Below are 26,847 nucleotides of genomic sequence, written 5' to 3'. Positions count from 1 at the left end.
CAAATGATGAGGCCAAGTTCTCCTAGACTCAGGTTTCAATCTTCACGTTGATTTCCATTCTCATTATTTAATTTCCTTCTCATCAGACAGAATTAAATACCAAATACCTTTCCCAGGTCTTCTAAAGTCCAATTGCCCAAATGCTTTGTTTTGAACTTACATAAAAGTTCAAATTTCCTCTTCCCCGCCTCAGATTTCTGCCAAAACAGTCATCAATGATGAGATTTTGGAAGATAATTAGTATATCAGATATCTGAAATAAGCTAATCATGTATTTCTTGGATAGTGGGCCTCTGCTTAGCTGTTATTAATCACAAATATTATTCATGTCATTTGTAATATCCCTGTTGGTGGATGTTTTTAATGCTTGAAGGATTCCAGTATAGTCTTCAGCTACAGATGCAGGGCCCCTCCACACCCCTCTCCCCCCAAGAGGGGCAGGATTTGATGGTGTCTTGTTGAACAGGGTGAACCTTGGAGGAAAACAGCATTAAGGGAAGTAATTATCCATTCACACTGAGCTGGCTACAAATAAAGTGAGAAAATCACCTTCTCAGAACTCACATGAAAAACATAATGTAGTTAATATTAAATAAGGGGATTGGGCAACCTAGCCTCTTTTTACAGTGTGTGCTGATGTGTCCTTGATCAGGGGCTGTTTTGTTTATGATTAATGAATGACTCACCTTGGGCTGTGTTCCGTTCAATGCATACCTCATTATGAATTTGAAGAGGTCATTTGTTCCGTGGATTTAAAATAAAAACCTCTTTGTATAATTCAGAAGGTTAAGAGTTTGATATTGGTACAAAATTAATGTAAAAAAAAAAAAAAACCTCAGAGACATGTGCTTTAGGTGGGTAGCAGTGTTTCCTTTCTAACTTTCAAAATTTGGAAAGAATTTCTGAGCCTGGATTCTGGTTTCAAAGTAGATCCTAAAGTAAATCCTATGTGGCTTAGGCCCAGGTCTTCTGGGTTGGCAGTATTGCCCTGTGGTGCCCTGAATCAGAAGGGCTTGGTATAGACAGACCCATCTGGGGAAGAGCTTGAAGAGAGCATTCAGATTACACACAGACAAACCAATAGCACACAAAACCCAGAATTTAGATAAAATCAATGCTATTTCTTCTTTTCACATTGTCTGCATGACTCTTTTAATATCTTCTCCCCTTTAAAATCATTTGCTATGTTCATTATAGTTCAATTTCATCTGTGTCTAGATGTCAGAATAAGTAGTGATTTGCACTATAGTTTGCGAGACCCTACAAAATTCAACTTTGGTACAGAAGATCACAACTAGGTTTAAAAATGGTATGCCTATATATATATTTTTTTTTCAAGGTTTCTGATAAATAAAGCCCTCTGATAAGGAAATGTAGATGTATCTATCATATACATGCATGCATGTAAAGGCACAACTATACACATGAACGCACGTATCAGAGGAAGGTAGATAATAGAGAGAAAGGGGGGATAGATATCCATCCGTCTGCAGGCATGGATTTTGTTGAAGTTCCAACGGGAGCATTTGTGTTTGAAGCATAACCCCAAACCAGGCAGTGAGCATGTTATAATAGCCATCATTTCCAGCAGTGCACACACAAACGTGTGGTTTGACCACCTGTGGGCCCCACCACAGCTGGGTTAATGATTTTTCCACAGGGGTATGTGTGTTCACTTGTGCATTCAAATGAGGCCTTGTCACGCAGAAATAAAAGCATATGCGTGAACGGAGCTCGGCGGTTGAGTAAGATGCCCACTTCATGGTAGACCTAGTTCATTAGTCACCTAGCCAACTTCTTTTCAAAGTCAAGTTATTTCTTTATGTGTGAGAGAAACTCTGTCCTTTGATCACAGCCATTAAGATGGGATTAAATAATAGCAAATCCCAGAAACCCGAGCATTGGTTCTGACTCCATCTCTAGCAGTGTGACCTTGGCTGGGCCAGTTCTCTGGACTTCAGGGCTGTTGCTGTAAATGAGAGCTCTGGACTAGATGCACTTTAAAAATCGTTCCTCACTATCAATGTTCTGTATTCCAGAAATGATTGTCTCTTGTCAATGTTCTGCGATTCTGTTCAAATACAAGAAAACTAACACAAGGTAGGAAGTACCCCCATCTCCTGTAGGTCCTCTTGGTAAAGTCAGACTCTTGCTAAACTAAATTCAGAACATCAACATCTGGTCTTACTGCATAAGCTCCATTTGCCTGAGAGGGCTGTGAGCATAGGTCACTCTAAACACATTCAGGTTTTGTTGACTGTCCTTGAGTAAAAGTGGCAGCTGAGCAACGAACACACTGGCTACCTTGATGGCCACAGAAGAAACAAATATGCAGGTTTTGCAACCAGAAATAGAGGTCCCTCTCATTCGTTCCTGACTCCATCCGTGAAAATGCCACGAGTCACCTGATAACTAAGAAAAACACCAAGAGCCACCTCCTTACAGATATTTTAATACAGCATGGCGATTTTCCAGGTCAAGTTGAACTTCCAAGACATTTAGCTAATTTGCATAAGGAAGTTTGCTCATGTTATTATAAAACATTTTAAAAGACTCAGGACACATAAGCTTAAAAAAAAAAAAAAAAGTCCTGCAAAATTAGATAATTTGGATGGGGCCAAGATATTGTCTGTGTGCTTCGATGTCATTTCACTCAAAAAAAAAAAAAATGTTCCCATTAGTTTGAGAAAAGAAAGGAGCTAGCAGGTGGCTTGTGGATCTATTTCATTATATGGGACATGGGTAGCTGTTATCAATTTGTTTTGGCCTGAAAGCTAATTAAGCCAGTTTGGGAACACTAAAGTTCCAAAGAAACACAACCACCCCCCTGGTTTCAAATAAGGCTTTTTCCATCTTCCCGATCACAAAGTGGCAAGCTGTTCCACCAAAAGCTCCGTCTAGTGACTTTTTCTTACTTACCATAGATCATAACACCCACCCCAGGAACCCAAAAGACCATCACTGGAAGAGTATCCTACAGAAAAAAGGAGGGTGAACAGGGATTGGTGTGGTTCTCTGTCTCCATCTGTGACATGCTCAGTATCCCACTGCTGATAAGTGACATAATCAACTCTCAAATAATGCTTGGTATCTCCTCCTTGTCTTAATGCCAGTGAGCTCCCTCATATGTTTCTTTCCTGAGAACCCAAGCTTGATGGCTTGGTGCACTTTTCTCCTTACAGGGTTGAGATATATGTGAAGAATATGATTACTCTGATCTTTCCTGCATCTTAGTGCAGAGAGGATGGATGGGGTGATCCCACTGACTTTCTCTTAAATGTCTTCCCCTTCCCAACTCTAAGCAAGACCTCCTGAAACTCTGCCCCTTGATGTGAAGATGTCTGTACAATATGATTTGCATCAATGGCCCATCAGGTGGGAGAAATGAAAGAAGTCCTCAGCTTGTTCCTGCCACAGGAGTGGAGTGAGGAGATAGGAACCAAGAATTCCTTCCCTGAAGCTGCCCAATCACCACGGAGGATACTTACCACTTTTCCCAGTGCAAAGCAAGTTCTGCTTTTGCTAAGAACTCTGCTCTTCCTTCTTACAACCACACTTCCTTATTCTTGAGCCATGGAGTGTGGTCAGTGTGATCAATAGCAACCCTCAGATCTAAAGGTGTCATATAACCTAGGCATGGCCAATCGTTCCCATTCCCCACTCCAAAGTGACTGACTCAAAGAGGTCATGTCATTAAAAGGTTCCAAAAAGAACTTTCCATGGACTTCGGCTAAAACCATAGTAAAGAGATATCTCTTTGTCCCCTGGGGTGCTGGCTGGTGTAAGGTAAAGTTGCCTGCATCTGCTGATAAAGAGAGAGCTTGACCAATGACAGAATACAGGAAAGCAGCCAGGCATGGTGGTACACACCTATAATCCCAGTAACTCAGGAGGCTGAGGCAAGAGGATTGCAAGGTCAATCCAGCCTGGGCACCTTAGCAAGACCCTGTTTCAAATTAAATAAATAAGGTTGGGGTAAAGCTGAATGGTAAGTGCCCCTCGGTTCTATCCCCAGAACTGCAAAAATGAATGAATAAGTAAGCAAATAAATAAATAAATAAATAGGGGTATGACACATCTGATTGCATTATAAAGATACCAATTGTGCTACAGATGGAGAATGGATTAGGGAAGTAAGAATGGATTCTGATTCGGGGAAAAAATTATGTGTCACTAGCCCAGTGTAGGGGGCTTAAATAATATCCTGTAGATTAGTCACTTGTGTCAGACCATAGAGCCAATAGTGGAGCATATGGGGGTCTCTAGAGTAAGCTCAAAGCTGTATAAACTCTAAACCACTGTGCAATACAGAAAATAAACTAGAAACACATTTTTTACAGTAGAATTATTAGATGATTCTTCAATGACTAGAACTTGGCTGCTGGGATTTTCTAACCTTTCCACTTGGTTTGCTCCCTGCTCCCAACCCCTTCTTATAATAACTAAACTTTTCTTTCTTTCTTTCTTTCTTTTTTTTTTTTTTTTTGTCCAACACTGGGGATTGAACTCCAGGGGTACTTTACCACTGAACCACACCTCTACCCCTTTTTATTGTATTTTAGACAGGGTCTCGCTCAGTTGCCCAGGCCGGCCTTGAACTTGCAATCTTCTTGCTCCGGCCTTCTGAGTTGCTGGGATTACAGGCAAGTGCTTGTCCTTCTGGCTGTTGCACAATTTAAAAATGTGATTCAGGCAAAAATCTACTTGCTATTTGTGTTGCAAAGTTCAAATACTCTATATTGTGTCATCACTTTTTAAAAATGTATGACCAAGAACACTTAGCAAATTCCAGAAACCTTTGAACTCCCGTTTGTTGAATATTGTAGTTTATGTTTTCTGTAATTTGTCCGGAACCATTTGTACCTTTAGATTATTAATCTATAACCAAACAGTTCTGGCCAGACAAGCCTTCTCCCTCAGCCAATGAAACCGGGAAACTGAACAAATCTATTTTCTTTCCTTTGAATTCTGTCACTATATTTATTTCAAATCTTTATTCTGGCTTCTTCCTTCCTTGATATTTCATGGAAAAAACTCTCCAGATAAGATCAGAATGGCTTTGTCATTTGTCACCAGCCACCAAGCCTGACTCAGGCGTAGAGTTTCAAAATACGTATATATTTTTCCATACTCAGATGTAGAAACGAAAAAAAAAAAAATGTTGATCACAGTTGTCTGCCTTCATATTTGCATATGTAAATGTGTCAGATTGATTTTAGTGGACTTTCATTATAAATGATTAGCCATTCATGAAGAGGAGACTATGGACAAGTACCAACAGGTAACCTGAGGGATTGTAGATGATTTCATAGAGGGAAAGGGAAGGAGTGTTACCCAGCAGGGCAGCAATTTGGATCAACACTGTCACACCAGGTTATGAGAGAATCAGTGTCACCCTGAGGAGCTCTGTGAACCTGCCTTCCATTTCCCCATCGCTCCAACTTGGATGACACCAGCGTGCACCTCATTAAGGGTTCATCCTGTAATTATTCAATAGACATTTACCGAGCATCAACCACACGCCTGGCATTTCCTTTGACACCTGGATACTAAGTGCATACCTTTGCAGAGCTGATGTTCTCATAGCAGAAAGAGGCAAGAAGCAAATGAGCTAATTGTGTCACGTCAGAGGGTGACTCCTTTTTTAGTAAAAAATAAATGAAGAGATAACGGGAAGAGAAGTACGGGGTCCCCTTTGGGTAGATTTTAGATACGTCCTCTGGCGGGTTTGCTCTCTAAAGAGCTGATGTTTGAATCCAGCCATGATGAGAAGACAGACTCAGCCATGGAAAGATCCAGGTCAAGAGAAGAACTCCTAGATGTAACTTCCAGGTCCCCATTATGAAGCAAAACAGAAGACCACCATGTGGGAAAGCCAGGGAGGGTAAAGAGAGAGAAGGTGGGGGACAATGGTGGAAAGGTAGGGAAGAGCAAAACCATGCCCGTCCAGGTCCGGTAAGGAATCTGGACCTCAGACTAAGTGCCGGGGGACAATGCTAACATGCCTCAGCCAGGGGACGAGATGACCTGATTAGTGGCAGTGGAGATGCTGCCTCCCAGCTCCCTCTGTGGTCCAGCTTTTCAACCTGTAGGTTGTATGGCCAAAAATCTAGAAATTGATCATGATCCAAGTTACTGGGAAAGAGTGTGCAAGTTACCAGATGAAGCACGGGTGCTCCTCGGCTGCAGTAGCAGGTACATGTTTCGCTTCTGCCCATAAAAGCTCTCCTAGTGCAATGGTTTAAGAGTGGTGGTGGTTTATTTCTCAAGAAGGTTCAGAACTAAAATGGTATCTCAACAGGGACATGAACTTTCTCTTCTCTGTTTTTCTATGCAGCTTTGCTCTCTGTGGCCGAGATGGCTGCCATCCTCTGTCCCCCTGAGACATTTACAGCTCAGCCATAAAAGGGGAAGAACCCGCTCCTTCCTTTCCAGGTTGCGCCTGCAGGTTATGAGCTCCCATGATGTCCCATTACCCAGAGGCACGTCACCTGGCCACAGCCAGCTGCAAGGGGAGCTGGGAAGCGGAGCCAAGATAAAGCTTTTCTTATTATAAAAGGCTAGTGGAGGTCACATGTGCCGGCACATGCTGATGGTCTCAGCAAGTTGGGAGGCTGAGGCAGGAGGATCTCAAGTTCAAGGGCAGCCTAGGCAATTTAGGAAGAGCCAGTCTCAAAATAAAAAGGAGCTGGGGATGTATTTCAGTGGTAGAGTGTCCTGGGGTTCAATCCCCAGTACCACACACACACACAGGGTATTGGAAGGATAATATAGGGATCTTGTTTTCTGTCGTAGCTTCCAATCCAATAAAAAGGTGGCTGGAAGTGCCTTCAGCCCACAGAGAATCAGCTCTGTTAAATGTTCTGTTCTAGAAGGACTGATTCATAGTAATTCATAATAATGAATCAATTAGTTAAGAAAAATAATTAAGTAATGAATTGAAACAATGCTGTGTATTGATGATTCCTCCCTATACAATCCTCAGCTCTGTGACAAATGCACATAGCAGTTTATTTTCTTATATTAAAAAAGCTACACAAATAAGTCATTTTTCACAGGCTTCTCTTAGGTCTTGCTCTTTGAGCTGTTTAGAAAGGGAGATATATTTGTATGGTTTTATTGATATTTCCTCATCTGGCCTTCTTTCTTTCATGATTTGTGGCATGAATTTCAAGCCAGCTGTTTGGGATTCAGAGGGTCCTTCTGCACATTTAGAAAAATAATTACAGCTCATTCATTCTTACACACATATCTTTAAACTCATTGGCACCATTTTAACTATGTCTATGGAAATTTAACCCATTATTGTGTGTGTGTGTGTGTGTGTGTGTGTGATATTAGCATGTGTACAAAGATCATTTTCCTAATCCGTTCAACAGGTTTTGATTCCTTACTATATGTGCTTAATGGACCAACAGTTGAAAGTTATTCTGCCTATAATCAAATCTCTAAAATCAGAATATGTCTTCAAACTGCCAAGAGAATCAGGGTTTTAGCAATTAGTATATAGGCTCAATGAGTGGTAGGTGATCAAACAAGATTCTAGAAGCCTATTGTTTTCTAATGGGGAGAAAACGGAAATTGAAGTTGAGAGATCAACATCCTGGCTGTGCCAATGACTTTCTGCATGATTTTAAATCATTCACACTCTCTAGCATTCAGGTCTCTGGTCCATAAAATAGTGTCCAGCTCTGAACTATCCAATGCCTGGCACAGAGATTCCACTTTAACTCCAGTTGCCTATGCAGACATCACTAATCAATCGCAGCACTTTTATCTTTGTGTTGAACTGAGACATAGGCTTAAATTCCTCTCAACACAATCCCCATTCCACCAGATTTGAACTAAAAGATTATACCTTTTCAGCACTCCCTGAATTAGATGATTTCTGAGATTTCCGCTAGCTTTAAAAGGTTAGAATCTGATAAACAAAAAAGAAAGAAAGAAAGAAAGAAAGAAAGAAAGAAAGAAAGAAAGAAAGAAAGAAAGAAAGAAAGAGAAAGAAAAACTAAGGTTCAGTTAATACATCTATCTATCCATTCATCTATTGAAGGGCATCTGGGTTGGTTCCACAGTCTAGCTATTGTGAATTGTGCTGCTATGAACATCGATGTGGCAGTATCCCTGTAGCATGCTCTTTTAAGGTCTTCAGGGAATAGTCCGAGAAGGGCAATAGCAGGGTTAAATGGTGGTTCCATTCACAGCTTTCCCAGGAATCTCCAAACTGCTTTCCAAATTGGCCGCACCAATTTGCAGTCCCACCAGCAATGTACAAGAGTACCCTTTTCTCCACATCCTCGCCAGCACTTGTTGTTGTTTGACTTCATAATGGCTGCCAATCTTACTGGAATGAGATGGTATCTTAGGATGGTTTTGATTTGCATTTCTCTGACTGCTAGAGATGGTGAGCATTTTTTCATGTTCTTGTTGATTGATTGTATATCCTCCTCTGAGAAGTGTCTGTTCAGGTCCTTGGCCCATTTGTTGATTGGGTTATTTGTTATCTTATTGTCTAATTTTTTGAGTTCTTTGTATACTCTGGATATTAGGGCTCTATCTGAAGTGTGAGGAGTAAAAATTTGTTCCCAGGATGTATGCTCCCTATTTACCTCTCTTATTGTTTCTCTTGCTGAGAAAAAAACTTTTTAGTTTAAGTAAGTCCATTTGTTGATTCTTGTTATTAACTCTTGTGAATGGAGTACTATGCAGCAATAAAAAATGACAAAATCATAGAATTTGCAGGGAAATGGATGGCACTAGAGCAGATTATGCTTAGTGAAGCTAGCCAATCCCTAAAAAACAAATACCAAATGTCTTCTTTGATATAATGAGAGCAACTATGAACAGAGCAGAGAGGAAGAGCAGGAAGAAAAGATTAACATTAAACAGAGACATGAGATGGGAGGGAAAGGGAGAGAAAAGGGAAATTGCATGGAAATGAAGGGAGACCCTCATTGCTATACAAAATTACATATAAGAGGTTGTGAGGGGAAATAAACAAGGAGAAAAATGAATTACAGTAGATGGGGTAGAGAGAGAAGATGGGAGGGGAGGGGAGGGGGGATAGTAGGGGATAGGAAAGGTAGCAGAATACAACAATTACTAATAGGGCATTATGTAAAATTGTGGATGTGTAACCGACGTGATTCTGCTATCTGCATTTGGGGTAAAATTGGGAGTTCATAACCCCCTTCAATCTAATGTATGAAATATGATATGTCAAGAGCTTTATAATGTTGTGAACAACCAATAAAAAAAATAATAAAATTTAAAAAAAAAGAAAAAAAATACATCTATCTAGTTGTGACAATTGATGTTTTGTAGTATTCAGACTCAAATATGAGATGGGACTTTCTGGCCTTTGCTAATTAAAAAAAGATGAAGCATACATTTTGGAAAGAACGATGTGCTATTTCCTGCACCTTAAAGCCAGAGGGAGTCCAGAATATAAATGCAAATTACATGCAAATATACTTCGGGGACCTTCCTCTTTCTTAGAACTGAATTCAGCTTCTGGGGAAATATAGAAGAGAAGTCCAAGTCTCTATTTCCCAGGAGTTAAATTTGAAAGTTTTCAAGAAACTTATGGTAAATTATCACCTTCCATAATAAAATAGAAATTGAAATTTTCGACATTAATAAGTGAAAGAAGGATTTCCACATAGAGATGGAGGATGGAACTCAGGTGTGAGGATTACATTTCCCTGGTGGCTGTTCCTGAATGATATGGCAATGTCCACGTGAGTTGAGCGGAAGGTGAGTGGGATACACTACCCTCTATTGCCATCCACCAACTTTGCACACGAGCTCTTCCTTAATTCTCATAGCTTTTATATGAGTTGGGAGGAAAAAAACATGGAGAGAAACATGAAATAAGGTTCCCTGAATTGTTCAGCTTGGCAAATTCTCACTTTAGGTAACTCCACTAATCTGTTTCCAGGACCCAAGGCTCATCCTAGCTCCTTGTCCCCTGGAAGCACCATCAAGTACCTTGTCAGACTCTCTAAGATATTTCATACTCACAAGATCAGGCCAACAACAGACTGCAGTTCATGCTTCTGCTTACCCAAGTCTACCCGTGTTACTAAGGTTGGAATGAATGTACACACGCCTCAGAAATTCATATGTGGGAATAGGAAGTCAGGGATGGTCCTAAGAACTAGGCCCTTTTGGAATTGATTAAGTCATGAGGGCTCCACTCTCATGAATGGGATTATTGCCCTTTTAAAGAGGCTTTGGAGAACTAGCTGACTATATTAGCTTCTTGTTGGAGGGATCATGACTGCAATAGCTTCTGAGTACTGGTCACTACTTAGGCTCCCTTATGCAGGGCCCCAGGATCCTTTCTTAAAGAGGACTTCCTTTCTATGCCCTTGAGTCTGAAATGGGTGTGGTCTTACAAATTCTCAAGGTACCCTCAAGGCATCTCCCCTAGTGTCACTGTGCAAAGGACTTAGCATTTCTTTAGTATCTAACATCTCCTTAACAAACACAGCTTCCTTGACCCTGTTTTCACTTGCACTTTTCTGACCAAACTGAAAGTTTTTAAAATCTCTCAGCTCCACTTTCTACTCCTGATTTTCACAGCAAACCTGGCTAAAAACTTCCATCAAAATCCATGCTGCTCCTGAATGCTGGGCTGTCCTAAAATTTCCTTCACCACATTAATTAGTCCATCACTTTTAAATGCAGTCACACACAAAGTCCTAGCACATGGACCAACGTCAACACAAGTTCTTTGCCATAAATGGTATCTAGTCTGATTCCCCAAATAAACCTCATTCCCCTCTGAAACCACAGAACCACAGGCTTTGATCTCTGCTTTATTATCTTCATTCTGATAGACTGAGTTTCTACCAGGAGTGCCATGAAGCTCTGTTTATAACATTTTAAGTTTTCTCCAGCTCGCAGCTCTATATTCTTCCAAACTTTTCTCACAAACTAGTTCCAAAAACTTCTGAACAGCATGGTCAGGTTAGTAATAGCAATGGCTCCACCTTTTCTTCTTCTTTTTTTTTTTTTCTCTTTTCCTGCTGTGACAAAATTACTCAACAAGAATAACTTAAAGGAAGAAAAGTTTATTTTGGCTCGTAATTTCAGAGGTTAGTCCACGGTAGGCTGACTCCATTGCTCTGTGCCTGAGTTAAAGCAGAACCTCCTGGTGGAAGGACCTGGTGGTGAGGTGCTGCTCTATTCGTGGCAGCCAAAAAAACAGAGCAAAAGAGGAAGGGGTCCCAGGACAGGAAAGGCAAACCCTTCCAGAGCTCATCCCCCAGTGACCCACCTCCTCCAGCCATGCCTCACCTGCCTACCGTTACCACCAGTTAATCAATTCAAACCAGGATGGATTGTTTAGGTTACAGCTCTCACAACCCAACTGTCTCATTGCCGAACATTGCTGCATTAATACAGGAGTTGTAGCGGGTATAGCTCATACCTAAATCAAAACACTGGCCCTTTTTTTTTCCTTTTACCATGTAAGGATGCAACATTTGTACTTTCAAGAGGACTCAGATACAAGGTGTCATCTTGGTAGCAAAGCCAGACTTCCACCAGACACTGCATCTGTTGGTACCTTCACCTTGGTCATTATGTGGATGCCGGAGTGAAGATGTTTAGCCCGGAAAGGAAAAGGGCTGTGCATGTGTTGGGTTGCCAGCTTTAGCCAACAGGCATACAAGACACAGTTAGATGTGAATTTCAGATAAGCAACAGATAATCTTTAACATGTATTATATATACTTATATTAAGAAGTTTTTGTTATTGTTGTTATCTTTAATTTAAAGTTTAAGTTTAAGTATTCTATATTTTATCTTGGCAACCCCACCTATGTGGAGGATGGGCTATTTTTAGCTTCTTGAAGGACTGGCAGGGGGTGGTCCCCAACTGCATCTGTGAATCAGTTGGGCAACTTTCCAAAACAGAGCTGATGCCCACCTTCCAGAGATTCTGATTTAATTAGTTTGGATTCAGTCTGCTACTGGGCTATTTAGCAATCCCGCAGATGATTCAAAGGTATAGCCAGGTTAACAATCACCGAGTTAGACTGATTTAATCTAGAGTCAAGGGGTGGTTTTTGAGCCATTAGAGACCTGAAAGTTTTGTCTCTTCATGTGCACTTTCACAGAAGAGGTCAAGTTCTCTCAAGAGGTAATGAGACTCCTGTCACCTTAGGTGTGTAAGTAGGGAACCGATGATGTCCTAAAGGTAAATTGTTTTCAGAGGGAATTAAAGATGGGCTGGAGTCCAGAGGAGAGGTTAGGGAGCAGGAGCAGATGAAATGAATGCTCACCAAGATCTCTGCAACTCTGAAATATCAGGACTGGTTTCGTCATTAGATGAAAAGCTAAATGAATCATAGCACGATACACAGACAGGCAAAAGTAAATAAATAAATAATGCGTGCAACTCCGAAAAAAAAGTGCATGCAAAAAAAATAAAAGTTGAAATCCTACTAAGGTCTCTAGTGTCTAATCGTATTCCTGGTTTTGATAATACAGTGTGGTTACATAAAATGTCCCCATTAGTGGAAGCCGAGTATTGGGACACAAAACGTTGCTGTGCTCTTTTGTCAACTTCAAGTGACTCTTTTGAGATGGAAGACTTCAAATAAATTAATTCACATCATCACACTCAAGAATCATTGCTCCACCAAGTCGGAGCCATAGATGGTGACAAGAAGGGCCACAGCCATGGTCCCCACAGGGCGGGGTGGAGAAGGGGGATCTGGGGTGCTCTTTCCACTCCCTGCCTGCCTGCAGTGGGGACCTCCCCTTCTCCTAGATTCTCCAGGCCTCTCTGCAGATGGAGGAACCCCAGCAGCCCTTCCTGGACCTGTTTACCAACAGAAAACCAGGCTCCTGGGTCACACGGAAAAATCTCCAGTGCATCCAGTTCCTAGAAAGAATCCACGTCATCATTTTCCAGCTTTAATTAGCGATACAATGAACTAATAATAAAAATGAAAGCCAATATACTGAGATGAGATGAGATGCCAGCCGTGGCCTGCAGTGACTCTGTTTGTGGGTGTCGAGTGTGTGTGTGTATTTTTAGATAACGACTTATTCTGCATGTGGTAATTAGGGCCCCAAGGGGGTTGTGAATTTCCCCCCCTCCCCAGGGTTGGCAAGTGGAAGGAAGAGGCAGCTGAAATTCCCACACATCTGGGGCACACAGATCCTGCACTCCAATTTCCTGTCGGGACCACTGATTTCTTTCGGAATTACTTGCTAAGTAAATGATTGTTATAAGACGATGATTCGGTCAATCAAATTAACCCCTTTTGTCCATTACCTCCCTCCCCCAGCCCAACGGTCCCCTTCATTTGCCTAAACTCGGAGGCTCTGGACAATGTGTTCCAGGCTGGAGGCCCCAGCCTTCTGCACATTGGCCCAGTGTAACCTGAGCGAGAACCAGAGGCCCCAATTGTTTTGCTAATCAAGATTATTGGCCCATTGAGATGTGGAGGCACAGCCTGGCTGACAAAAATTGTCAGTTTCCCATGAAATAGTTCTGTCAGTTTAGCCTGGGTGCTGGCAACTATTAACATATAAATGAAGTTTCTCGCTCCTTTGGCCCCCCTCACCCCCTACCTTTCAGCCACCCATCCTAATGGATGCAGAGAAAATATAAACACACCCCCACCCCCAGCTCCCAAGTCTTCTGCATGCTTAAGTCCCACCGGCTTCTTTTCTCCCGGATCTGGAAATCCTGTGGGCGATGGGGGAGCAAAGAGAGAAGGGGAGGGGAGGGGGAGGAGCTCATTTGTACAAAACTATTTTTAAGGCCCCAAAGCTGCCAGGCCTCAGTCCCCTGCCGACTGCAGAGGCCTGCGGCTCCAGCCTGCAAAGGTTACAAATGGCCCTCTGAACGCCAGGGCAGACCTTCAAGGCAGCCTTCAGGGGACAAAGTGGCAAAGAGAAGCCTGGGGATTGAAAGAGTTGTCTAGGCTCTGGGGTCAAACGCTGAGATTTCTTGGTAGCATGGCTGCCAGAGGCAAGGCAGGGCTGGATGTAACTCCAAGTCGCCCCTGACTGGATTCTGGAACAAGTGGGGCTGTGCTGTGGCCTGGGGTGGGTTTGTCTTTTTCTCACCCTATAGTCAGGTCCCTCTTGCACAATGGCTCAAGTTCTGAATTAAAACTCAAGGATGAAGGGCAAATGTCTGTTCTTCCTGATTCTCCTGGGATGGAATTAGGACCACAGGGAAGAAGACTAAATGTTTTATAGTATCTACATATTGCACATAATACTGTATTATCTCAAGCTTGTCTGTAAAAATAAATTCACAAGGCCAAAATGAAAGAAGTCTTTACGTCTATGTAATTAGATAAATACACATAAAATCTGGTTGTGGCTCAGTGGTAGAGCACTCGCCTAGCACGCATGAGGCACTGGGTTCGATCCTCAGCACCACAGAAAAATAAAATAAAGATATTGGGTCCACCTTAAACTAAAAAATAAATATTTTTTTTTAAAAAATCTCAAGCATTCCGGTAAAGGTGCTTTTTATATAGGCGTAAAATGGAAATATTCACAGGTGTATATGTACATATGATGCAAGTCACCTGCAGTGTTAGCCATCTGATGACAAGTTAGTTCTCTGGAAGGAAAATTCTGCCAGGAGGCTGATGTAGTTCAAGGAGTGCCCCAAGACGGGTTTGGCGGACTTATCAAGTCGGGGATCTGTGCAGAAGGTCCTTTCAATATGGATGTATGTCTGCCACCTAAGAACAAGGGTGTGTGTTTTTGTCGCAGGCTGGCTGGGACAGTGTTGTGAAGGAGCCTCCCCACCCCCATTTCTAAATCTCCTGCTTCCTGCTGCCTGGGGGGAGAGGACACCTGACAGTACAGAGTCCCTAAGGAGACCCGTCCCTAAAAACCCCAAGGCCAGGTGAAGCTGCCCAGGCCTGTGTCTCAGGATCATTGGAAGCTTTCCTCCCAAGCAAAACTGCCAGGAATATGCAGAGAAAGGCCCCGCTGAAATGTTCTCCTGAGACTCCAGGCACCCAGCTGTTAGCCCAACTCAGAGGCTTGTTTTTGAAATCAGAAATCATTTTTAGTTTGTTTGATGTGACTTTGAAAGTTTCATCCAGAGAAAGAAGTAAAAGAGGGTATTTTCATCGTTAAACTTGTAGAAATCAGATTTTAAGAAAATACAACTTATTCATTAAGGGCTCTGGAATCGGGGCTGGGGATGTGGCTCAAGCGGTAGCGCGCTCGCCTGGCATGCGTGCGGCCCGGGTTCGATCCTCCTCAGCACCACATACCAACAAAGATGTTGTGTCGGCCGAGAACTAAAAAAATAAATATTAAAAATTCTCTCTCACTCTCTCTAAAAAAAAAAAAAAAAAAAAAAAGGGCTCTGGAATCAAACAACTTCACTTTCTAGCTGTGTGACTTTAGGCACTCATTTAACCTCTCTGCATTTTAGTTTGTTCCTGTGTAAAATTAAAAAAAATAATAATAATAAGGTCACCTATTCGTGGACCATGAAGAATATACAAGATTAAGACTCTATTTATAAAGTGCTTAGATTGTATCTGACATATAGTAAATGTGATGCCTTTGTCAAATAACAGTATCTGGGAAAAAATTCAATAATACTCCTTTTATTCACTGATTTAGTTTATGTTCACTCTGTTTACAAACAGCAGGGCAGTTTTCATTTCTTGGTAATGACCTAAATTTTCTTTGAAAATAAATTCACTTTAGTAAAATATGGAGTCCATTTAAAGAGAGATGCTAAATAAATCATAGTACACGGCTATGTGAATCCGGTAGAAACACAAACAGGGTAGAGAAATGACTATCAGGTAAAAAGCACAGCTTCTTAGGTAATTAGATTTGAGGAGGATTCTTAGATATGTATCTTCTCAAGACAGCCAAAATAGGCAATGGGATTCATTCTCTGTTAGCAAAGCCCATATAACTGAATTTTTAGTGGAGATTTGGGACTGGGTTGTTAAGATCTATGAATTGTGTCTATCCCCACAATTTGCCATGGTGAAGCTCTAACCCCCAAGGTTTGGAGAGGAGCCTTTGAAGGTCAAATGAGGCTGTAAGGATGGGCCCAGAATCCTAAAGGATTAACATCCTTATAAGAGAGAAAGAGAAAGAGAGACAGAAAGACATCAAAAATATATCTGCACAGGGTAAAGGCCATCCTTGGTGGCCATTGGCAAATCAAGGCGGGGTGTCAGGAGAAACCAACCCTGAGATCTCTAAGTCCAGGATCTTGGACTTATAGCCTTACAATGGTATGAAAATAAATTTTCTTGTTTATGTCACCCGGTCTGTGACATTTTGTTGTGGCAGTCCCAACAGACTAATGCAGCCTTATATGGGCTGCTCTCACCAGAAAGTTCTTTCTATAGTCAGGAATACACTGGGTTCAAGAAACAGAGTCGTGAGCCTGTGAAAAAGATAACCACACAACCCCTTGCAGGGAACTAATCCTGTGTCCCCATGATTCTATGTTGAAGCCCCAATCCCAATGGGGTGGCGTTAGGAAGAGGGGCCTCCCGGAGGTGATTAGCTGAGGGTGGGATTCGTGTCTTTGTAAGGAGGGCAGAAAGCTAGCTCACTGTCTTTCCACCCCCTGAAGATACCCAAAGAAAGTGGGGAGACTGCAACCCGGAAGCAAGCCTTCCCCAGAACCTCACCACCTTCATATCCCAACCTCAGAACTGGGAGAAGTCAATCTCAGTCTAGGGTGTTTTGTTACAGCAGCCTGAGCAGACAAGGAAAACTCTCTAACAACAAGGACAGCACAGAGAATGGTGGAACTGCACTGGGTGCTCACTGCACTGGACGTCGCTGGAGCCACCCCAGCCACCCCAGTGCTACGGCTTGCAGTTATGGTGAATCTGGGGAGAAGATTCTAGAGGCAGGGCAGTGTGGTGCCACAGGTGGGAGGTGCAGAAGTTGTGTTCTGAACTCAGGTCTTTCTGCTCTGAAAACCAGCGCTCTAGACCCCACCGCATGGGGCTGGCAACGTTTTCCAAACTCAGGGGACATTCTGAGGGATGCTTAGGAGGTGCCCAGGGAGCAGCCTAAACTGGCAAGGGAGACCTAGGCTGTGCTGGAGGGCCCCTGGACCCCTGGGAAGACTGCCCCGGCCCTCGGCAGGACACACTTGCAGCTCTGAATCATTTCCTAAAATGGTTTCATTTTACAAATGAGCAGGAGGCTCCCCTGGAAGCAGCCAATGTTGGCAGAGATTAAATAATTAGCATTTCAAAGTGTTCATTTTCATTCTCTCCTCTGCCAGGGTGAGAACCACAGGGGGAAAAGAGTAAACCCCTCCTTTCTCCAGTCTCAACCCAGGAGGGGTCTCTACCGAGAAAGTCACACCAGCCCATCCCCACAGCTGGCTCTCCAGCCAGTTCTGTAGGCTGCCCTCCTCTCAGCCTGGCCTGCCCCATCTCCTGAGGGATGCCTTATCAAGGGTGTGACTCAGCCTTCCCAGCATGCCCAGCGGGTCAGCACTAGGACTTTTCTCACAGGAATTATTGTGAACATATTGCTGGTCATCTCTGCATCAGCAGATTACATTTAAATGTAAAAGTCCCTTTTATGGAGTTTAAGAATAGGGCCAAGACATCCACGCCATAAAGAAAGGAGACTGTCCCCGAGTTAACAGAGTATTCTAGAACAGTGCAGTTGGTCACGGCGACCACCAGCTCTATGTGGCTATGGAGCTCTTGGAACATAACATGGCAGGAGCTCAAGTGTCTCATTGATGTTTTCTATGTTGGTTACATGTTGAAATGGGAATATTTTGGATTGACTACCTCAAATAAAGCATGTCATTAAAATTAACTCGACCTGTTGATTTCTTTTTGCTTTTGTGAACTACAGCTCCTCTCAAGGTCTTTCTAGTTCTCTAAATCTTTCTCTCTTATTCACCCCCTTGGTCCTTGTCACCATCTGAGATTTGTCACTAATGTATCCTCTTTCTTATAGGTTTCTGACTCTGTCTCTCTGTAATAGAAGTTTCCAGAAGGCTGAGGTCTATCTGCCTAGTTATTTGAGTGCTTTATCTCCAATATCCAGTGCCAGCCACAGGTAAGCATTCAATTACTCTATGCAGGTTGCATGAGGAGGGTAAGAACCTCAGACAAGAGCCCCAACCTGAAGCATCCCTGACCATCAAGTGCAATGAACAAATTCCTTGCTTATACCCAAGGCCACCCTATACAGAAACTGTTCACTGACCCTCCAGCATTTTAGGGCACTTGTAGGCTTACTTGTCAATTTCCTTCCTCAGGACACCTGGTTAGATACAGAGGAGGTGCTCAGTAAGTGTTTAATCAATTACTCAATCACCAATCATCAATTTTCTGTAGCATAGAAGTCTAAAATGAGCTAACTTTCCCCAACAAGAGACCATTCTAATCTTGGCTAAATGATGTTTATTTTCCTTTCTGTTTGATCATCTTCAATGGTCCTTCTTTTCATGACAAGAAAACATGCAAACTCTGAAATTTCACCAGTCAGATGAGGGAGGGTCTGGCTGGCTCTGAGTGGGGTGACACACAATCCAACAGAGCGTTGACCGAGTGTTTTATGTCTTACCGGTTGCTTCCATGGACTCTGCCATTTCATGTGACCATCAAAATCTACTTTGTGAAGTCGGAGAGGCAGATGTTAGAAGCATATTTTTAGAGAACTGTACAAGAGGAGAAGCTGGATCAGGGTGATCTTCACCGTGGTTTTCCCACAGTAAGAAACTGGCAGAGCAAACTAGAATGCAAGCCCATGACTCTGGATTCCTTCCAGAACCTTCTCTAGATTTTTCTGTCTAGAACCCAACAGATGTCTCTCTGAGGAGCGTAAGGAGCGAGTTTTCTTCCATTTACTAAAATGCTCCAGTGGTACCTTTGTCATTAGAGGATCTATGCCAAACCACTTACCCCAGGGTGGAAACTCTCTGCAGTTTTACTTCTCATTCTCACCTCCTGGCAGCAACCCCCTCGCACCTGCCACCTATATGGCCAGAGGAAGAAATCCTTAGCTCTCGACTTCTTTGGGCAGGTCTTGCGCTTCTCCACAACTGCCATTTCCACCCCACTTGACCTTTCTGGGGGCCTTCCCCAAACCCCACTCATGACCTCTCCTCCCAGCATCCTTCCTACCTGTCCTATTGCCCTTGCTTTTCTTCAGCCATTTTTCTTTCTCACCAGTACTTGGGAGATTTTTTTTTCCTCTGGTTCCTCCAGTGAAGCTCCTCATGGGCCCTTTTCTTGTCCAGCTCTGAGTCACCTGCTTCATTCATAGCTTTGCTTAGCTAGAGTGGGCATTTGTGGTGCCACACGCCAGCGACATTACTCCTATTCACAGCCCCAAGGGGAAGCTTCCAAATTCCTACAAGACCCCAGTCCCTGCCAAGGTTGAAAAGTTCAGGATGGGAATGTCACTCCAGCGTACCCAAACAGATGACTGAACGGAACAGTCTCTCTCCAATGGCTGCCTCAGAAAATGCGATGATAAAAAGCTGAAGACGGTGAGCAAGAAAGAAGTCACACAAAGGTACGAGGGATAAAAATCCCTTGTTGGTTTCTTATCTATGGCTCCGGCAGTGTTTGTGGACAAACTGCTAAGCTACCCTTCCATAGTATGCTAGACAAGATGCAAGCTCAGTTACCATAACACGCAAGGCATAGAACCCTGACCAGCCAATGGATCGGCTCTCTTTGAGATATGTATTCTCCCTGGTTCAATCAGCTATGATGGAATTAAACAGTGTCTTAGTCCATTTTCCATTGCTATAACTGAATGCAGCACACTGGGCAATTTACAGAGAACAGAGGTTTATTTAGCTTACAGTCTACAAACCCAAAAGCATGTCGCCAGCATCTGCTTAACAACCAGTGAGGACCTTTCTGCTGAATTATGAAGTGGCATAAGGCATGCCATCACATAGCAAGACAGAACAAGGGTGCTAACTCAGGTCTCTCTTCCTCTTCTTATAAGGCCACTGATGTCATCTAATCCTGCTGACCTCCCAAAGGCCCACCTTCAAATACCATCAACAGATGAATTTGAGAATTGAGTTTCCAACAGTTGAACTTTTGGGTGTCACACTCAAACACATTCAATGAGACACTTTATCTTCTTTTTGTTCTCAGTCTTTGAAATCTGGTGCCTATTTGTAGATGATATATAAACTTTGTTTATGTTAAAGAAGAGAAGGATGGAAGAAAATAGACTTTCTAAGGCTGGTGTGTGCAGTGGGGCTTAAATTTGAAGACTGGAGCCTCTCTGTCCTACTGGATAGAGGGAACTAACTACATTAGTTCTTAGAAAAAGTGCTCTTTATGAAGGATGATATGTCATGAGTTATGTAATGTTCTGAACAACCAATAAAAAAATAAAAAATAAAATAAAATAAAAATAAAATTTAAAAAATCTCTTTCTTTTTTTTTTTTAGTTGTAGATGGACAGCATGCCTTTATTTTATTTGTTCCATTTTTATGTGGTGCTAAGGATCAAACCCAGTGCCTCACACATGCTAGGCAAGCGCCCTGCCACTCAGCTACAGCCCCAGCCCAGAAAAAAGGGCTTTAATATAAATATTTGATGACCCTTTGGAAGGCAAGGTGAGTTGATTGTCTCTCCCACTAGCACATTTAAAATTCCAAAACAAAGTCATTTAGAAGCCCCTCAGCTCACAGAATGGGGTCTATGTGTCCTCTGATTAGAACAAATTAGAACTGCAAGACAGAAAGACACACAGATGGAGAGTCAAGACTGCGTGATTCATGCACCTTAACAATCTGAGAGTCCTCAGGTTCTCCAAGATTCCTAAAAGCAGACTCTCATTCCAGAACATCCTCTGCATGTAACTCTAATGGAAGATGTATCCCATGTGGAATTCATCTTTTTTTTTTTTTTTGCTTGCTTTTTTTTTCAAATATTGCCAATATTCTTACTTCCAGCACAAGGAAGAAGTTGTATTTCTGCTGGTCCTCTCCTCTGGTTTAGTCATATTTGAGAGGCCTGTTGATGAATCAGACTAAAGAAAGAAAAAGGGATATTGACATCTATATTCATATCTATATCATCTATATTACTTGTAGCTATATCCACATCACCTGTATCATCTAAATCTTTATCTGTATCCAGAATAGAGCAGGAAACAGATAAAACCAAAGAAACTCATGGCTTAAAATGGTTAAGAAAGCATCAGAATTATATCTCATAACTTCTTACCCATTTAATGGTATTTCTTTTTTTAGGAATTCACCATAGGTACATTATTTCACTGGGCATGATATATAGGCATAACTTAATGTGATCTCTTGCTTCAAATACTTTTTTAGTCATATTAAATTGCTTATTTGTGGATGTCCCGTGGGCTCCTCAGTTCAATGCATTCAAAACCATATTTCTTATCTCCCCACTCCCTCAACCTGCATCCCATCCATCTCTAAATGGCACATCATCCTCCCAGTTACCCCAGCCAAAACCCTTGGAGCCACCCTTGATTTCTTCTGCAGACTCTGCCTTTTAAATGTCTTTCAAACCCACCTACTCTTGTCTGCTGTGTTTTTCTCCTGAGTCATTTCCTGGTTCCCACTTTGAGTCTTGACCATCCCGGGCTCTAATTTGTCAGAATTATCTTCTCACCTCCATCTCTATGGAGGCATGAACGAGCTACATTAAACTGGAGGCATTCCAAGTATAGATTTGGTAAGTTGTCCTGTGTAAACATTCACGAAACCATTCATGGTGAATCAAGACAATCACCACCAAGTTTTCCCCATTATCACCATCACTCCCTGCAATTTTTTCGTTGGATCCCAGGCAAGACACATTCTGCATTCTGTCACTATAGACATATTTGCATCCGGCTTCCTTCACTCAGCACTAGCATTTTTAAGGCCCATCCACATTCCCGTGTGCATCAATAGTTTTATAGTTATTGTAGTTGTATTACTTTGTATGAATACACAATTGATTGGTCCCTCCACCTGTTGATGAATAATTGAACTGTCTCCAGTTTTTTTCTTAACCTAGCACTAATGAAGATGTCATGAGAATTCATGTACAAGGGGTCATATCAACATGTGGATTGAATCCTCTTTGATGAACACATTAGAAAGAAGTCCATTGTTGATGTGTTCAGTTGTGATAGGCTACCTGATAGTCGGTTGGCCTCACAGCTGTCAGGAGAGTAAAGAAGAAAACCTCCACCCACTGGGACATTGGAGTCCCTAAAAGACAAAGAGAGACAGACATAGAAAATGTCTGTGGTAAACAGAAAAAAAAAACAGGAAAGGCAGGTGTTAGGGGCTGGTCTGGTTCCAGGAATTTCTCCTGGAGAAAATGACCTTAACTAGGCATTAAAGATACTTGCTTTTTGGACAAAATTTTATCTTTTCTTCTATTTCTACTGTTTCTTGTCCTATTTCCAAGTCTTTCAGAGTTTGCCTTTTCTAGAACAACAGGACAAAAGTCCATACTACTTGGGTTCAAATTTCAACCCCACCATTGATTAGCAGAGTGATGTTAGGCAAGTTATTTAACTCCTCTGTTTTTTTTTTTTCCCCTTCTGTTCCAAATGGGGATATGTACCATATCTGGTATTGAGAGTATGAACAAAATAATGCATGCAATGTGTTTAGGACAGTAGCTGATGCAAAATCAGCTCTGAATCAACATCAGTTACTATTAGCAATAATTATTACCACTCCCTCATCCATGGTTCATTTTGCCAAGGTTGCTCAGCACAGGTAGTCTGCCTTGCTTACTCTCATCCTGTAAATATAATCGTCTCCTTAGTGAGAAGGCTTCTTGGGATCTTTCTCCTTTTTTCAACCCTCTTTGTCTTCTGCAGGGCTCTATGGATCCTCCCTATAGATCCCTAACTAACCATTCTTCGTGCAGGAACCGCTCCATGGCAAGCATCATAATGCATAATTCAAATCTGCTGATTAAAAAGGGCATTTTGTGGCTCTGTGAATGCAAAGTTGATATCTGAGCCTGGGTCCCTACGAGATTGACCTACCAGCTCCACCTCAGCTCCGAGGACACAGTCCCTTTCTGTTTATTTTCTCTTTCTTCTTCAGTACCAGTTGAATCCCGAGGGTCAGTGTTTCAAAAAATTATTCTGACACTTCCTGGACTAGAGAGATTTTATTCAAGACTAGAGCAATAAGGGTATTGCAATGGGGGCATCAAACTCAACACTAAACACAACAAAAACTAGTGGGATTTTATAGCAAGGAGTAGGATGTGTGTATGGGTGGGAAAAAAGTACTAAGAGGAGATATCATGGTAGGGGGATTCTTGCTGTCCTGATTTAGCAAGACTCTTGCTAAAGGCAGGCCAAGGTGTCATCCAAATCAAACAAAATTGCAGCTCAGTCTCACCCTCAATTTGCAAACCCCCAGGGTCAGGGGACCACCATCCATATGCATAAATATCTTAAAGTTATCAATGAAGCTAACAAACAGTATTCTCTCTGGGGTTGCCCAATTAAACACAGACACACTGAATTTGTATTTGCCAAATTTGGCAATTCTACCTCTGCCTTGACAGACTAGCTTCATAGTGACAGAATTTGAGGAATAGAGTCCCTTTAATGTTACTCCTGTGAGCACAGCATACATGTAAGGGGTGTCGCTCATTTCTGGAAATAATGCTTCGTCATGCCTGACGAAGGGGTCATATCTTCTCCTGATTTGAGAAGATGTTCATGATTCTTTTTCTCTTCCACAAAATCTTTCATTGCTGAGTCTCCACTCCCCTGTCCAGTTCTGATTTCAGCAGTGAGATGACCCCTAGGCCTTCATGGCATTCAGGATCAGCTGCCTTTGGTTTTGAGGAACAGTCTGGAAAGGTGGGGAAGTGTTTCCTTGGGGCCTGAGCCATGTTAGTCACAGAAGCAGATGTCTGGGTTGCAAGAGGGGCTGTGCCAACTCTGAGGACCAGATCTGCATCTCAGAGCAGCCATGTGTTCGTTAATAAGTGTATTCTTGTGCACATGTTTGTCATATGCAGACCTCTCTAAAGCCAGGGGCTCAGGGCAGGGGCTCTCTGTGCCAGTTCTAGCAACACCACCGGTCCTTGCCCTTCTGGACCATATGTGTAGCTACACAACATTTCCCAGTCACTTTGGGCCATGTCATTGAGTGATTGCCAGTGAATGTTGCCCACTCTTAAGACTAACACATGAAAGCCTTTCACACACATTTCCACAGTCCCCTCATTCACAAAATAAAAAGAGAGCGCTCTACGACCCTAGAGGGAAGGTGGGAGCCCACGGACTCAGCTTCCGTCACTGAATGGCGGTGTGGAGCAGAGCCTCAACGTACATTGCACCTTGTTTTAGTCAGCTTCTGTGTCACTGTGACCAAGATACCTGACAAGGACAACCTAAAGTTGGATATGTGAGTTCATGTATGAGACAACGCAAGAAGGTTTGGAGGAGACATGTTTGGGTTGTGAGAGTCTTAACCTGATCAGCAAGTTAATCCCTCATGGGGATTAACTGAGTGGGAACTGAATTGATAGGGTGTGGCTGGAGGAGATGGGAATTGGGGCATGGCTTTGGGGTGTAGATTTGTATCTGGCAAGTGGAGACCTCTCTCTCTCTCTCTCTCTCTCTCTCTCTCTCTCTCTCTCTCTCTCCCCTTCCTGATCATCATGCGAGCTGCTTCCCTCTGCCACACTCTTCTGCCATGTTGTTCTGCCTCACCTCAAGCCCTGAGGAGCAGAGCCAGCCTTTTATAGACTAAGACCTCTGGAACACTGAGCCCTCGGATAGATTTTTCCTTCCCTAAAATCGTTCTGGTCTGATCTTTTAGTCCCGGCTGCAAAAAAGCTGACTCAGACAGGGATTCATTGTTTCAGTGATTTTGGTTTATAGACAGCTGATCCCATTGCTCTGGACCCAAGGTGAGGCAGCACATCATAAGGAAAGGGGTCCCGAGGAGGACCGGTCAGGGTCAGGAAGCAGAGAGAAGAAGGGGAAGGTGAAACTTTTCAAGCCCCTCCCCCCATGACTCACCTGCTCCAGCCACGCCCCACCTGCCTACATAGAGTCAGTCCATTCAAAGTAGGTTGGACTAATGAGATCACAGCTCTCACAATCCAATCATTTCACATCTTAACATTCCTGCCTCAACAGGAGCTTTTGGGGTATAGCTCACACCCAAACTATCACATATCCCCAATTGTATTTCCTCTGAGCAAGAGATCTATTGTGATTATCTTAGGGGTCTGAGCTTGTTTTTTTCCTCTATTAAAGCAAACAACACTACCTTGGTTCATGCAAGGGCTGATGGGAAGGCGGAGAGACTCAGACGTTTGCTGGTAGGACAGCTCACAGGCCGGCACCTCCTCTGATTACCCCCCAATAGCTCTTAGACAATGCAGTGACAACAGGCACGTGACACTGGTATGCCGATCCCTGTCTGTGTCCCCAGGTTCCCTCACATTATGAAATATGAAGGATTCCACCTACAGCCTGTGCGGTGTATGTAATGTGCCAAGCAGAGCCCTCTGCCCACGTGACTTCAAGCTCTGGCATGCAAAGAATCCAGGACCTGGAACTGATTTCCCAATGGCTGCATGTCATATTCTTATCAATATGAATTTAAGCTAAGAACTGAAAAACCAACAGTATAATAAGTAGCCATAAAAATGTCAGGATTGGCCCACAGTTAAGAGCTGACAGGGAACAAAGCCTGCCGTTCTGGACTCTGCCAAGACGGCAGCCCCTCTCTCTAAGACAAACACAGAGGAGTTTTCATTCATTTCTACAGTCTCAGGCTCTGTTTGGAGTGGCGGGTGCGGGTGAGCAGGGTGAAGGTGAGTTTTCTCAACAGTTGCTCAGACTGAATTGGATGGTGATAAAGATGGTTTAAAGGTGCATCGACTGAGCTGGTTGGGGGAACAGAAGGCAGGGGGTGTGGGTGGGGGGGTTCTTTGACCACAGGATACTGACTGGTGAAATTCTTTGGAGGCGTGCAGTAATTTGGAGAGAAACAGTAGGATCAGGTGTTTTATTGAGAAGTAACTGGCTGGCGATGTAGCTCAATAGAACTCAGCTGAGGATGTAGAATGTTTGCCTAGTAATGTACACGGTATGGCATTCCAACCCCAGCACCACCAAATAAAAATATAAATGTAAGGGAAGGAAAAATCAAAGCATTGAATGAGAATAAATTTATAAGATTTGTATGCAATACATATATTACAAAATATATGTATTTGATGGACCCCATTTGTATGGATTTTAATCCTATTCTTTACATTCAGTGTGGTCTTTCTGTGTGTTTCAGGCCATACTGACCATTCACAGTCCACTAGGATCCGCTAAGATCCTACTTGATACCTAGGAGGTATAACACCCACCCCTGAGCCTGGACTCAGCCCGTCAGGTGAGCCCCAAATTGGAGGCGCCATAGCCAATTCTGTTTTAAATCAAATTCAAGAGTGTTGCTGTGTGTCTAGAATGTTCTGCAAAGAGTTAAACAAGAAACTATAAAAAATGATAAAAACAATATGAGATCTAACATTTCAACAGTTGCCAAAACTAGCAAATAATCAAAATCTGACCACAAAACCTCTCCAGATACACAATGGCACCAGTACCAGCTTAAGAACAAAGCTGCCCAATATATTTTTTAAATCCCTCTCGTCTCCACTCATCTTCTGACCAAATGTTGGCAAGAAACGAACTCACAGAATTTTGAGTTGTAAAAGGGTTCAGAGCTTAACCCTGAACAGTAATTCTCAAATCAGGGGGAGGGGAAGATTACCCCCTGCCAGGAGATCAGGGCCGATCAGAATCTGGGGAACCTGGTGTGTAAAAAAAAATATTCATTGCAACTG

Source organism: Spermophilus citellus (genome assembly GCF_964194105.1).
Source record: "Spermophilus citellus genome assembly, chromosome: 18".
Classification (NCBI taxonomy): Eukaryota; Metazoa; Chordata; class Mammalia; order Rodentia; family Sciuridae; genus Spermophilus; species Spermophilus citellus.
This window is presented reverse-complemented; position numbering follows the sequence as displayed.